Source organism: Notamacropus eugenii, chromosome 2 (assembly GCF_028372415.1).
Source record: "Notamacropus eugenii isolate mMacEug1 chromosome 2, mMacEug1.pri_v2, whole genome shotgun sequence".
NCBI lineage: Eukaryota > Metazoa > Chordata > Mammalia > Diprotodontia > Macropodidae > Notamacropus > Notamacropus eugenii.
Window position 1 is genome coordinate 535,250,770 of NC_092873.1, and position 14,629 is coordinate 535,265,398.

A 14,629-nucleotide genomic window follows, 5' to 3' on the forward strand; every position below is an offset into this window, starting at 1 on the left:
AAGGAGACAGCATGTAAATGAAGATACATACAAAGAAAATCACCTACAGGATATACAAGACATAACTAGAAAAACAGAGAGGGGTAGCAAGGCTTCTTGTAGGAGACTGGATCTTAGTTGGGATGTGAAGGAAGCCAGGGAGATCAGTAGTCAAGGCAGAGGAGGGAGAGCCTTGTAGGCCTGGGGAACAGCCAGGGAGAATGCCCAGAGCTGAGAAATGGAGCAGCCAGGAGGCCACTGTCATGAGCGTGTATGTGTACAGACATCTATATCGATACACATATGTACCCATACATACACATTTGTTTATATAGATACACAAATATTTGTGAGTGTATGAAAAGCTTCTTGGGCTTAGTGTATAGAGAGCTGTCTGGGGATTCAAGAACACTTGGGTTCAAGTCTTGCCTCTGTGATCCTGGATCAGTATTCTGCCCTGGTCCAGGAAATGTCCTTCCCGGCACATTGCTATTTCAGTGCGGCCTCAGGGATAGCCCTACATCAAAATATGAAAAGATGATAGGTAGGAAGATACACGTGGCTTCCGGCCTTGCCCCCATTTGGTATATTCCAATGCCATGTGTACATGTTATTTTTTTCAAGTACTGGTTTTCTTTTCTGGTAGAATATGGGCTCTTCCCTCTCTTTGGCTCTGTATCCCCAGATCCCAGTAAGGTGTCTGGGCCACAGACATCACTTAATAAAAGCTTTATGGTTGTTTGACTGAAGTGATCTAACCTCTTTGGGCCTTTATTTCCTCATCAGCAAATGTGTAGAGGCTCAGGAAAGGACTTCAGAGGTCCCTCTCAGTTCCCCGTGTAGCATCCTTATGACCTATGTCCCTACTTGCTTTTTATAAGCGCTTGTAGAAGTCCTTTAGGAGGACTTTAGAAAGTTGTTTGGAGTCCTTTAAGTACTAGGTAAATTTCAATGTTTAATATCAGAAAATCTCCCTGACTTGTTAGATTTTCATACCAGATGAACTTATTGACTGCAAATAGATGAGAAAGGTGAATATTCCCTAACCCCAAAGGTGCACTGAGTATTTAAAGACAGGTTATTTTCAACAGTGTGGTTCAAGAATGCGCTGAGGATACATATGCAAGAAAGACTGACAACATGGGTCACACCATGACAGACAAGCGATGAGCCAAACGTTGTTGTTCAATCATTTGAGTCATATCCAACTCTTTGTGATCCTGTTTGGGGTTTTGGGAAGATATTAGTTTGTCATTTTCTTCTCCTCATTTTGCAGATGAGGAAATTTTGGCAAATAGGACTAAGGGACTTGCCCAAAGTCATATAACTAGTAAATATCTGAGGTCAGATTTGAACTCACAAAGATAAGTCTTCCTGACTCCTGGCTCAGCACTCTATCCACTGTGCCACCTAGATGCCCAGTGAGCCAATGTTGTCATATTATGTTTGTATTCTAAAAAAGAAAGAAATATTCCCCATTATTCTCTGGATCTTGAGAAACATACACATAAATTTTAATTAAACACAACCCATCTAAAATACTCTATTTTTTGTTGGTTATTTTCAAAAATACAATGAGAGGAAGAAGTGAAACAATTATATTAAGGTGGAGAGATAGAGAAGATGAAAAGAGAACCCAGAAATGAAAGCCACCATAACTGATCACTCCAGGAGTGAGACAGGACCCTGAAGGGGAAGAAAGAGCTAGGATCTGATTAATGGAAGTCATGAATCTCAAGACGTGGCTGCATTATTCAAATTCACATTGCATATGCTCAATGAACTGGAACCAATTACTATATTCTGCGTAATTACAACTTTGAAAAATGCAAAATCAAATACATGGACCACTTTATGAGATTCACATATCATGACCACTTTCCTCTATGGCAACATGAATTGTCATGATGGTAGTGGAAGGGGGAATAGGGAGCAATTCCAGTAACAAACACTTAAAATTTATTAAAAACAAAACACCAACAACTTAGGTATTAACAATAGGAGAAAACCTTGGCAGGGGATGACTTTATAATCCATGTACCCCAAAATGCACATAAGTCCAATTGTGTGTGTGTGTGTCTGTTCTGTATGTATCACCTTTCCTTCCTTAATCTGTTGAATTTAGAAGAAATCTAGTATGTTGGATTGACTGTGTTATCTTCTTCCTAGAATGGGCCATAAAGCAGTTGCCACATTCTCCATAAGATCTTTCCTGGTATAGACCTCTACTCACCCAGCTGTTAGTGCTAATTTATAACTGCTTTGTATTACTTAAAAATTTCCCTATCTGTGGACATACTGTACCTACCCAGTAGGCTACCTGTAAGCTCCATGAGGTCATAAACTGATGTATTTCATTTTTGTATTTCTAATACCTAGTGGGATGCTGGACCTATACCAGTCACTCACTGAACACACATTTAACAGAATTATATCCCTTTGAATGCAATATCCAAAAGAAAAGACTTTGATAGTTTTACATACAGCCTTTCACACAACTGTCCAGAGACCACCCCACATACTGGGTTTCTAAAATTCAGATTCTGAGAGGGAACCATTTAAAGAGTCATTCCCATTCAGGACCTAATATTAAAAATATAAGAAATAGACCTTGATATATGATCATTTAAAGGAAACTATTAATATTATTTGATGATAACTATGGTTTTTGTATCTGTGTAATAATGCATGTCATAAGAAAAGTCTCTCAACTTGCAGTGCTGATATCAACACTGCAGAAAATGCAGATTTAAAGTTGTGGGCTAAATTACAGAGCTGATCAAGTTAACCTGCCAGGGTCCAAAATGGCACATGCAGCAGGAGAGGGAAAAAGCAAACAGAAACAACTCATGCTGTTATAATTACTACAATTTCACTGGCAATTTGAAAAAAAAAACAATAATTCAAATTGCTGCAATTGCCACTCACAGAGAATCCAAAGGATTTGGGGCAACCTTGAACAAAATCCCCTATGAAATTAACCACCATAACTCATCTGCATCAAATGCTCCCAGCACTAGGATCAGGTGACAAAGGAAAGAAGAGGAAAAAGAAGAGACCGGAGGAGACAGGAGCCAGCTCAGAAATTGCATCCTACCAGGAGCCACGTCTGAAGCCAGACATGGAGGCGATCCCCCTCCTGCAAACCTGTCGTGTTCCATTGAATAGACTTTCTTCATACTGATGTAGTCACTCATGAAGACGAATGCCGTCAATGTTTCTGTCTTCACTTCGCCAGGGCCTGGTGCTACTTGCTGCCTACATGACCTTTGGCAAGTTATTTCAACTCTCTGGACATTAATTTCTTTACCTGTGAAATGGGTTGGACTGCATGCCTCTGAGGTTCGTCCTAGCTGTACCTCCTTATTTATAAAGTAGACACTTTACAAATAGATGTATTGAATTTAATTAAATGAGAAATGGATCATAGGATCATGGATCTAGAGTTTGAAGGGACCTCAGAAGACCTGTAGCCTCATCCCTCCTTTTACAAATGAGGAAGAGAGATTAAATTAGTTTCCCAATGTCATAGAGTTGGTATGTCTAGAATCATAGGACCATAGATTTAGCATTGGAAGCAACTTCAGAAGTCATCTAGTTTTAATCCTGACTTTACAAATGAGGAAACCAAGCCATGGGGAGGTTAAGTGTCTTCCTCATAGTCCCCACAAGTAGTAAGTCTCAGAGGTGGGATGAGATCCTAGGTCTTCTGCTCATTACAATTGGTAGCTCACTACTGATAATTCACATGTTAATTCTCCGGGTTGAAGATAAACTCTTTGCTGGTGTGGTGTATTTCATTTTGTTCCCTTGTATTTACCTCCCAGCACAGTGATTAGGACAGGGAAGGGGGTTCATAAGAGCTTGTTGATTGTATGCTCTATACGACTGTATACACTTGGTGTGATGACAAAGTAGCCACCATAGTGTTTTTCTCTCCCTGAATGGATGCCTACACACGAGAGAAAACGTGTGCCAGGATTTATGTGGCTGCTGTATTCCTGAGGAATGAGTCTGATGCACTTGGACAGTCATTTCACTCACCTCTGACTATGGGGTCATAAAACCATCTTGTCTATGGTTTAGGTCCAGATCAAGAGCTCTATCTTCCAGTATGTTGTAACCTGGAAGCCCCAAATTGTGAGATTGGATGCAAGGGAAAATGTGCTCAATGCTTCAGCAGTCACCCAAAACTCAATTGTAAACTGTTTCTCTGGGACAGAGCAGAAGCTTTCGCTCTTCTGAGGTCAGGTCTATCTAAGCACAGGCCTGGTGGTGAGAACAGTATGATTTGTGATCAAAAACCAAGATGATAACAGCTGAGTGAGTCTAAGATAAGTGAAAGATGACCCAGGCTGCCGCTGAATCAGAGGGCAATCTTTGTACATCACAGAACTTGACGTTAGCTGGTTGTCTAATGTCCCGGGAACCAAAAGGCTTTTAACACCAATATGGACACTGTTTTCACCCTCGTTTGATTCTTTCAACCTCATTTACTGCCATTAAGAGAAACTTCCAAAGGATCACAGCATACTAGAAAGACTTTGAAGGTCCTTCAGTACCTTGGAGAGTCTTGAACAAATAAAAACCAAAATCTGAAAAAAGACTATCTCTCAACCCAGGTAACTTGTCTGCATCCGATCTTTCTTTGAATGTCTCCAGAGGGCATAACTACTTCTTTAGATAGCTCTAATTCTTTGAAGTATTTTTCTTATGTCAATCTATTTTATACCTAATATTTGTGGTTTTGTCCTTAGGAGCCTAGCAAACTGATCCAGTTTCACACTATGTGGTTAACCCTTAAATGTTTGATTACAGTTATCATGTGCCCCCAGGTCTACTTTTCTACATCTTCAGTTCCTTCAGTTCACTGCCATATGACACGGACTCAATATCCGACACCATCCTAGTGGTCCTTCTCTGTCCTTCAATCCACCAATCAACATACATTTATTGAATGCCTACGATGTGCAAGGCACTGGGCTGTGTGCTAGGACACTCTTCTGAGTGCTTCCCATAGCTTGGCACACATTGCTGCAGATGGTATTCTGGCAGTTTCTCTCTCCCCTTTTTTCTCTGAAAAATGGATAGAAAGCATAATTCTCATCACTCTGCTTCTGTTTCTCACTACCCACTTGATTCTCAGTACACTGAAATCTCTCTTGTCCCTTCTATGGAAGTCATTATCTCAATGACAACCTCTAAATTTCCAAATCACAAAAATCTCATAAACTTGGAATTATAAGGCCCTTAAAAGACAACTGGTTCTGATAATCCCTTGACTTTTTATAATTATAATTTTGTCCTTAAAGTGGTGGGGGAACATATGATGGGAATTTCTGTTCTGGATCTGATTCACACCAACAAAGAGGTATTGTTTGTTAATGTGGAAATTTTGGCAATGTGGGGTTGAAGTAACTTCCATTTGAGAATCAATAATAAAGAGGTAAAAGTAACTGGTTTTCATCTAATATATACCCAATATTGGAAGAAATTATATTTCCAAGTGTTCAAAGACTGGATGGATAGATAGGCTCCCATGCTCCAACATTCTATACAGGAAATTATTAAAAGAAGAAGAAGATCTTAAGAATGAAATTTTAAAATATAAAAATATCTTATAAGGAAGAAAAGGATATCTGTATAAAGAGATGTGCAGGGGTAACTGAACAAGCAAATGATGTGTGCACATATAAATACATATAGAGGTATATGTATTCATGAACACACATACATACATAGAGCATCTACAGAAAATACTAGCAAGGACAGATTAGATAGCATGAATGCAGCAACGTGGTACTGCCCTATGGAAATAGTATCAGGAGTTCTGAGTTTCAGGATGAAAAAAGAATAGAAAGAAAAACTCAGAAAATTAAATAAGTTTATCTGCATCCACAGAAGGAACTGATAAATAGAAGGGTGCGTAAAATGATCACACACATAATACATATACATATGTGGGAGGGGTATATGCGGGTATATATATGTATATATATATATATATATATATATATATATATATGTGTGTGTGTGTGTGTGTGTGTGTGGAAAGAGAGAGACGCACAGACATATCTGCATCTAATGATAATCATCTATAGAGAGTGGGAAGAAGAAATAAAAAGAAATTTACACAAGAACTTTATCATATATTTAAATGGAATGGCAAGTTGTGTGTAATGGATTTGCAATTTTGCATGCAATCTTCGTTTTTTGTTGTACTGTGTGACAGAAACACTTGTTTTATTCCATAAATTACAAATAAATTTAAAATCTAAAAGTAAAATTTAAAAAACAAGGCTATCTTCCTTAAATTGGAGGAACAAAAGAAACCCAGAGAATGGCTGGGGCTGCTGCTTGGGAGAAGAGGAGACAGGAAAATGAGAATGAATTATAGAGAAAAAGCAAGCTCCCCTGCTTTTTTTCATTTCCTTCTATTTTCTCTGCCAACAAAATGATCTTTGTATAAAAAAAGAACAAAACTGATGAATAGTGAGGTGATAATTAAGACAGGTACAAACGCAGCAAACAAGCACCTAACTATTCTTAATGAGTCTGGTCCCAGTCACCAGATACTGAAGAAGTCGTGGGTGTAACAACTTAAACACTCTCAGTGACCTTGGAGATCCATGGGACAAAGGAAGAGATATCTCAAGGTCATGGGAAGAAGAGTGTCATGTGTTTTTTAATGAGAGGGGGAGGAGAAGGGAGGTGGAGGGGGAGAGAGAGAGAGAAAGGGAGAGGGAGAAAGAGAGGAGAAGGGAGGAAGAAAGGAGGGGAGGGGAGGGAAGGATGAAATCTACTAACTACAAGTCTCTGATTTTGACTTCAAATTCTAACAAAATTTTAGAACATATTTTCAGAGGCCTGGCTAGTGACTATCAAGAAAAGTATACAAATGATCAAATGGGTCAACATGCCTTCGTGAAAAATGGATCATGTCTGAATAACCTCAATTCTGTTTTGATAGGCTGGATGACAATATGTTTGTAATTATAGATTCTTGGTCAAGTACCAGTTGATACTCATCACAGAATCCTAGAATCTCTTGGGTCCTCGGAGGCCAATTGATCCAATTAAAACCTGAAAAACAAATCTCTGCATGAACTACCAAAGGTGCCACCAAGGCTTTGTTATTTTTTCTTTTTGTTTTCCAGTGAAGGGTGAGTCATAACCTTCTCTCTCCAAAGGTCAGTATTCATTTTGAATAATGTCTAATAAATAGGATGTTATTCCTGACATCACTTCTCAGCTTGATTCTGAAAGTCACATCCATTGTGTCCAGTCCCACCCTCTGGGGCAAAGCAGAAGGAGGTCAACCCCTTCCTTTGTAAAGATCTACTTGAAAATTTTCCTCAGAATGTCTCTTAGACTTTTCTTATTCACATTGAATGTCACTGGTTCTTTGACCTTAATGTCAAATCTAGATGGTTTCCTTTGGATAATTTCCATCTCATTGATGCCCTACCTATAATGAAAAGTGAACACAGTATTATAAATATGGTCCAACCAGAGCAGGATACACAAGCTCTTTCACTTCTGTATTTCTGAAGTGTGTGCACTTCTAAAGGCAGTTCAAACCTCCTCTTATTTTCTTGACTTTCTTAAGTGTCGACTTATGATCAACTTCCAGTACACTGTGACCTCCTGATTGTTTTCAAATGCTCTAGTCCTGCCTCCTCTCTTTTGGACATAGAAATAAGGATAGAGACCATATTTGTGATTTCATTAACATAAGGAATCCTGAGTTAACTCCTTTTGCCAATGTGATTCAGTATATTTTGTCCAAATTATCATCTTAGCAAGTTGCCTAGATCACTTGAAAGTTAAGTGGCTTGCCCAGAATTATATACTTATCATGGGTCCATAAAAGGACTTGAACTCAGGTCTTCATGGTTTGCTTGCTTTCTATCCACTATATCATTCTGTCTCTTTATCCTGGACTTGTGTAGTTGATTTTACGGTACCCACTGACAGATGATGCAATGTCTAGAAGGGCAGAGGGTGTGAAAAGATAACGAGTTCGGTTTTCAACATGCTGAGTTAGAGGTGACGGTGGAACATCCAAGTGAAAATGTGGCCAGTCAGTCAGAGTTGCAGAAGCCAATTCATTGTCAGGAATCAGCATCCTCATGACATGCTTTCTCTTCTGAATGAGAAAAGCAATTACTTAGGGACAACATCCCAAGTAGGAGCCAAATGCATCCTTTATTTTTACGCAAAGCATGTTTATATGTAAATCACTAGGGAGAAACCAAAGCTCATTCTTTTGAAATAATTGTCCCTTAAATGCTGCCAGAAACTAATGTTTATCTGCACATTAGCTAAAGCTGCTTAAATGGTGACTGTTTAGGAATAATAATTTTTGATGATTTATACCAAAAGTGACTCTTCTTGGAACACAGCAAGTCAATCTTGCATGGCATCCTTGACATCACTGGTTGAGATGAAGGGGAGACTCAAGTGAAGCAGTGACCACCCTGATCCCTTTGGTGGTGTGTGGATGTACTTGACCCCTCTGCTCTTTTCCATTCTCCTGGTCTCACTTTGCTCGATGCACCTTTAGGCAAGGTGGAAGATCTTCTGAGATTCATAGAAGGTCAGTGTTGGCAGAGATCTCAGAGGCCCTACTCAAACCTAAAGAAGAATCCCCATGGCAACAAAGTGTCATTCGGTCTTTCCTTACAAACTGCTTCTGAAGTTGAACCCACTGACTCCCAAGGGACCCACTTCCCTTTGGGATAGCTATAACTATTAGGAGCTTTGGGGACAAAAGCTGAAGTTCTACAAGAAACACCAGAGGCTTCCATTCACCGTGATGATGGGCTGTACCTTTTTGTTTGAGCAATAAGAACTGGGCACACAGGATTAAACAGAACTGGAGAGTCTAGAAGGGAAGTTTCCTTCAGTCTCTAAACACATGCCTCTTCAGGGTGTCTACCAAAGCCGCAGACCCTAGCTACGTGACTCACAAGCCAGGTCAATTTCTCTCTGTCTCTGTCTGTCCGTCTGTCCTCCCCCTGTGCTTTACATCTTTATTCCATTTCACAAATATTTATCAAAAATAATTGTTAGTACATACGCTGGACTTTATGGTTACAATCATTTACATTGGAATAATAAAATAGTAAGTGTTCAGCCCTTGTGTTCCTTTGATAACCTAAAAAAGTCGGTTGGGGAAAGGGAAGAGAAGACGTATTTATAGAGATCCTACTGAGTGCCAGGCACAGCACTTTGTTCCAAGTACTATTTCATTTGAGCCCTGGGAGGAAGGTGCTATTATCATCACCATTCTGCAGTTGAGAAAACTGAGTCATTGGAGGTTCAGTGACTACCCAGGGTCATGCAGCTCAGCCTGAGACTGAATTCTGTGTCTTCCTGCCCCTGGGCCCAACTCTCTACGCACTGTGCCACCTAGCAAGTCCTTAACAAGCATATACCAAGCACTAAGTACAGGCCAGGCCTAGAGGATTAGAGTGTTAAGACAGAAGTCAAGCCCTTCCTAGGCCTCAGATAACAGAAATCTTGTCAGGGGAAGTGAACAGGACTAGCAGGAAGCTTCTGGCTTATTATGGGAAAGTTTCTAAGAGGAAATGGAAGAGCCTTTGTGCTGGATGGCTGATGGATTTGTTGACCATTCTCATTAAGAAGGTGAAAAATTTCATTCATTGTTAGAATGGCTCTTCACAACTGTCTTGTGTGGAAAATGGGAAGGAGGGAGGACAATTCCCATTACAGAGGAGATGCCGAAGCTCGGAACTGAAGTGAATAATTGCCTCCAATCACACTGTCAGCTGCTGTAGAGCCAGCACTTCAAACCAACTTTGGCCTCCAAATCTGAATTCCTTCCACGAGACCGCAATGACTTCCTTGAAGGAAAATGCAAGCTCATTCCTGGTTCCTTCAGGATTTGTTCAACAGGAGGACTCTAAGAACCCAAATCTCCATCCCACTTTTCTAAGGCACTATTCCAGCAAGCTGATTCCACCATACTGCTGTATTGACTTGTTTCAGTTCAGAGATAGAGTAAGGAGAGGAAACAGAAAATGGAAAGTATGCTTCAGAACAGAAGGATAGAGAGCAGATGAAAGAGAAGGGGGCTGACAAGGGGCCAAGAAGAGGAAAAATGATGAGTCTGGAACTCCCCTAGGGCCCTCTGCTTCTACTGATTTGTAGACATTGTGTATTTGCCACCAGCAGCTAACTGAACACAGAGGATCTTTCCTGATGGAAGCAGTGCAAAGTGCCCAATGATCTGGGGTGAGGGTTTTTCTTTCCTTATTCTTTTCACATGACTGAGATGGACCCTCCCCAGAAGTATTAGGAAAGAAACAGTGGAAGTGTCTTCATTACCTTCCCATGATGAGAACATGATACCATGCGCATGAAGAGCTCAGAGTTCAATGTAAGGTTTCTGAAGGATGGACTTTGGGGGCTGATAGAATAGTAAGGGTCAGATTTTATAATGTTGGTTAAGGTCTTTCAACATTAGAATGATTTATACCTTGAACAGTGTGAGAGGCATCAAGTCATAGTGGATAAAGAGCTGAATTCAGAGCAAGGAAACTCTGAGTTCAAATCCTGCTCTATCACATTTGAGCTATGCACATCTGGGCAAGCTGCTTAAATCCTTAGTGTTCTGAACAATTATCTATGATTACAAATGACATTAAAAGTGCTGACTAGAATTGCAAGAATGAGTCCCCTCCTCTGAGCATCCCCAACAGCAATAGAATCATATTTCTATATAACTGACTGGTTCAATAAAAATTCATCTTCAACAGGAAGAAGACATTGAGACTGAGGTGGGTATTTGGAGGCATCTTTAGAGCTTTATGGTGGGAGGTTTGAACCCAAAGGAGGAAGATTCTTCGGATAAGAGTTTGGAGAACTACACAATTCAAGACTAAATTGAGACCATTATACAAAAGACATTATAGAAAAGCTGAACTTTACAATATTCCATGAAATTTAGTATCTCTTTTAGTATAATGTGGTACTGATAAAGAATGTAGGTGTCATATGCATTTAGGAGCCTGAAAATGTAGCTTTTCAAAGAAAGAAAGTTGAAGGGTGAGAGGTGAAACGCTTGATATAATATTTTCATCGATGCTACACAATTCCCTCAGCCACAGCAAAAGAAGAAGAAGAAGAAGGAGAAGAAGAAGAAGAAGAAGAAGAAGGAGAAGAAGGAGAAGAAGGAGAAGGAGAAGAAGAAGAAGAAGAAGAAGAAGAAGAAGAAGAAGAAGAAGGAGAAGGAGAAGAAGGAGAAGAAGAAGAAGAAGAAGAAGAAGAAGAAGAAGAAGGAGAAGAAGGAGAAGAAGGAGAAGGAGAAGAAGAAGGAGAAGAAGAAGAAGGAGAAGAAGAAGAAGAAGGAGAAGAAGAAGAAAAAAGGAAGGAGGGCAGAAATGGAAGAAAACAAGACAGCCATGTGGTGTCTTCTCTGCCCATAGGAAGTTGAAGTAAATGACAGGACCATATTTTACATTTTTATGAATGACTGCATTCCAAATTTCAAGTGAATAGTACTTACAGTTCTTGAAATGGAAACATATTCCTCGACACCCAAGAGCCAGTCTTGCCACGCAGTAACTACCACAGTTTGATAATTGCAAAACTGACTGCACTGCAAAGTAAATGAGCTTGATAATTTGTTAGAGTTTTATAGCATGGCAATTGGGCTGAAGATTTTAGATTGAACTCTGCATTAAAAATGACAGAAATACACCAGAGTCTAAACAAACAGAGTTTGAACTAACTCACCTTTGACGCTGTTTCAGAGAAAAAGGACGCAAAAGATAAACCAAAATAAAGAGAGAGCCACATTTCCATGGAAGTCCATGAAACATGTATTAGAACAAACTCACATGGGATCCTTCTCAGCAGCACGTCACGATGCTTCACTGTTTTCTGTGAAGAATGGATGGAAGGACAATGAGCCATAGATGTGTTTGACCAGGAAGTGGGCATCTCCAGCCTCCACAGCAAAGACTGATGGAAGATGGTGGGGAAGGGAAAGTCCCCAGAGCTCCTCTATTCTTCTCCACTGTTGAGCTCACAGGCCACTCTGAGACAGAGGATAGGCAGGCATCCAAAGCAGTAAGAGAGTTCAGAAGGAGTAAGTGGGGGGTTCCGGCAGGGATGGAAGAGGGGAAGTATTTTTACTTTTAACAGAAAAAGCAGGTCTCACAAAGAGTAATAGAGAGAATGAGAATGAAGAGACAGAGAACAAGAGGAGGAATGATTTGGAAATAAATAGCCGGAGCAATGATGGGGATGGAAACACTAGAGCAGTAAAAAGACATGTTGGTTGGAGGACCCTTGGCATGCTCTTTTTCTGTATGTATGTATATATATATATGAATATATATGTATATGTATACACACACACATATATGTGTATACACAGATGCATATCTGTGCATACTATATACATATGCAAATATAAACCTATACACACCTGTATGAATATTTATGTGTTATACAATATGTAATTTAGCATATAATTAATTACATGTCACTATATAATGATATAGGCACTAAAGAATTACTTTGGAGAAATTCCTAATATTTAGGAGGAAATTATCTCTCTCTCTCTCTCTCTCTCTCTCTGTCTCTCTCTCTCTCTCCATCTCTCTCTCTCTGTCTCTCTGTCTCTCTCTCTCTCTGTCTCTCTGTCTCTCTCTCTCTCTCTGTCTCTCTCTCTGTCTCTCTCTCTCTCTGTCTCTCTGTCTCTCTCTCTCTCTGTCTCTCTGTCTCTCTCTCTCTCTCTGTCTCTCTCTCTGTCTCTCTCTCTCTCTGTCTCTCTGTCTCTCTCTCTCTGTCTCTCTCTCTCTCTGTCTCTCTCTCTCTGTCTGTCTCTGTCTCTCTCTCTCCCCCCACCATCTCTCTCTGTGTCTCTGTGTCTCTGCCTCTGTCTCTGTCTCTCTCTCTCCCCCCACCATCTCTCTCTGTGTCTCTGCCTCTGTCTCTGTCTCTCTAATACAATGAAATAGAACATCAAATGAAAATAGATGTAAGAAATGTGGACTGAGGGGGGCTATTTATGATCAGAAATGCATTTCTGTTTAGCATTCAGCTAAACTTTCACTAAGCTATCTTTAAAAGCACTGGTTAGCGCTGTACTTGGGGCATAGGAGAAAAAGAGCAAATGCGTGCTGGTTTGAATTAAATTGAAGTGAAAGGTCCAGTGTAGCTGGAGACCTAGGAAGGTCAGCCCATCTGTGGAACAGTGCAAGAGCAGGGACCAGAGTCTGAGATCTGGAGTTCTGACCCCACCCCCATTCTCCCTGCCCACACCTGCTTAGACCTTTCACTTTCCTGAGCCCCACTTTCCTCTTCTCTACAGTGAGGGGCCTGGACTACACTACAAAGACACAGAATCCCCTTCTGCTTCTCAGGTTGATTACATACATTATGTCCAAAGATCACAGCCAAGGTGAGACTTAAATCCAGGTCACAGAATCTTGTCTCTAGGGTGTAGAGGGCCCCCTGTTCTTCATTTTACATGTGAGGAAACAGAAGTCCAGATGAAGGGAGCAGCCCAAGGTCCCTCAGGTCTCAAGCCCAAAGGTATATTTTAGATTTAGACCCAGAGCCCTTCTAATAGTAGATGGGCCTCCTTTTCCAACAATTGGGCTCTAGGTAACCCAGGGAGGGTCATTGACCTTCTCTAGTTCTCAGGCTTCTTCCTATCTAAGATGAAGTGGCTGGATGAGGTCTTCTCTGGCCTTCAGTCTCTTTAGGTAGGTCTCTAGGAGAGGCTGCATTACCAACATTCAGCATCATAGGTGGCTTCATTGGGAGCCATAAGCTTGAAGAGACAGTCGTGGAGATTTGGCAACTGAATTTCTAGGTGACTCCATAATCATTTGTCTTCAGAAAACCATGAAACTCTTCCCAAGACATGAAGCACCTTTTGTGGGTTCAGGGAAGAAGGATAAGGACAGTCAATGGTGAAGTGAAAGAACACTAGGTCTTCTAGAAACTTGCTCTAAAATGCCAAATGTGCCACCAGAAATGGCCCCACTTGGTGGGGTACTGACTCTGGGAAGCTTCTTGAACTTTCCTGAAATCTTCCCCCTTCATCTGGCTTTTCATGCCCCCATCAGTTTACCTTCTGATTGCCTCCAGCAGTTCCCTGCCCTTGATCACATCAGAATCCTATTTCTGACCTGTAGTCACCCCAGTACCATTAAGATTCTCCTTGGACTCTTCCTCAAGACCCTCCCTAAACCCCTCCGCCCACCACCCTCAGACTGTTAGACCACCCCAGATCCCTCTCAAGGTCTTTCTCTATATAAATTCCATCTCACCTCCATGAAGGTGGTGAGATTCAATCCATCTCAGACTCTGTCTAGCTGACATCCTATCTGACCAATTTGTCACAAATCATGAGGCTTTTTAAGAGTCGTTCCTTTGTTTTATTTTGTTTTATTTTGACTGAAAGAAGTTTTGAGTTGAACTCATTTAGCAGGATCCAGTATGTCTGTATTTTGGGGTCCAGAGCACCGCAAACTTCAACACTATGGTTCTCTGACCTCAACACTCTCACATCTGGGCTAGCACCGATGTGGCATTGACCTAGAGGAGGCCATGGGGGCAGCAGGAGGGTCAGTAACACTTGGATCAAGGCCCTTGGGTTCTTCTA